At 40.3% G+C, this 1,359-nt stretch overlaps 1 long non-coding RNA gene across 1 annotated transcript in view; it reads left to right on the top strand.

Annotated features, from left to right (window-relative positions):
- The first annotated feature begins 94 nt into the window (after nucleotides 1-94).
- LOC147753680 (uncharacterized) overlaps nucleotides 95-1,359 on the top strand; it is a 23,708-nt gene continuing 22,443 nt past the window's right edge. Inside the window, exon 1 of the long non-coding RNA XR_015310468.1 lies at nucleotides 95-522. This is a non-coding gene — a long non-coding RNA (uncharacterized LOC147753680). The remainder of the gene's footprint in view (nucleotides 523-1,359) is intronic.

The following is a 1,359-nucleotide window of genomic DNA, read 5'->3' as shown; positions in this document are numbered from 1 at the left end:
AAGGAGATTAATAGATGGCAAGGAGTACAGACAGAGAGAAGTGGTTATGGTGCATTGCCCGCAGTGAAGGGCATGTTGTTGACCCAGTATATCACATGATGGCAGCATCATGCGCAGTACCACAATCACCGTTATTATTATAAATGCGACGAGTAGTTCGTTCTCCTTTTGCCCGCTTTCGACCGGGCTTTCGGCGGATCGACCCCGTAGAAGCATGTTTTGGGTTTCGCAATCAACCGTTGAAGTTGCTGCGGTCTCGATGAGTATTGCTCTGTCGACGAACGCTATTCGCAGTACTATTTTCGTCACCGTTTTTTTCGCAACGGATTCGTGGGCAAGTCTCCAGTCATAGTGGTCCGATTGTAGTAGCTATCTGTTCGTGACAATTCATTCCTCATTAAACAGCAGCTACCCTTATTTATGCCGAAGCACGTATGACGGTGTCCCGATTGCGGCGGTTACGCCGAATGAGCCGGATCAAAGGAAAATGAAATCTAAGTCTGGTCGCGGTGCGGCCTATCGGTAAGCTTCCAGTTGCCACCAGCCTGTTTGCTTAGAGTGGTTCTAGTTGCTGAGGTATTCTTGTTTACTAGTATTATATATATTGTCGTGTTGTTATTATTATATTTACTATCATATGGATGCTGCTCCGGTTAGCCAAAGTGATAAAAGGTGGTGTGATCAACTAGCGGCGTAATAGAATGTGCTCGTTAATAACCTCTGTTACATTTAAAAAAAATGCATGACTGCACTGCGGACGTGCTCCCTTCCTTGAACGCTGGCAGCTATGCACAAATACATTTGAGCTGTCAGTTTATCATTTATATAGAGGGTTAGATGATGACTGTTGTATTGCGACCAGTAGCACAGGTATAGGGTCCACAGACCTCGAAAAGTTATGCTATATATATATATATATATATATATATATATATATATATATATCTATTTGCGCTTAAAAAAATTACAACGGTATGGGCGTGTGAACTTTAAATTTAAGATCGGACAGATTATTTACCGATGGTAGTGCAATGTATGCCGTCGTATGGCGTCTTAGCCATGTTGCGCCACATCCTGTGCTTTGGCAAATGAAGAACTAGCAAGCAATGATCCGTAGCTATCAAAGCTGCCGTAATTACGAGCTGTATAGACGAAATTACATGAACGATACTAAATGATCACTGGAAGACGTCCATTAATTAAATTTATTTAACCTAATATTTATTTTATTATTAAATTTATTTAATGTTAAGCATAGTTGGCAAGAATGAAACTTCTTCGATTATATTGAATATATATGTGTATCACATGAAACTTTCAGCCACACCTCCATTTTTTATACGACATCAAATGTATATA

Source organism: Varroa jacobsoni, unplaced genomic scaffold (genome assembly GCF_002532875.2).
Source record: "Varroa jacobsoni isolate VJ856 unplaced genomic scaffold, vjacob_1.0 scaffold_302, whole genome shotgun sequence".
Lineage (NCBI taxonomy): Eukaryota > Metazoa > Arthropoda > Arachnida > Mesostigmata > Varroidae > Varroa > Varroa jacobsoni.
The sequence above is the reverse complement of the archived record's forward strand: the minus strand, read 5'-3'. Positions and strand labels throughout refer to the sequence as shown.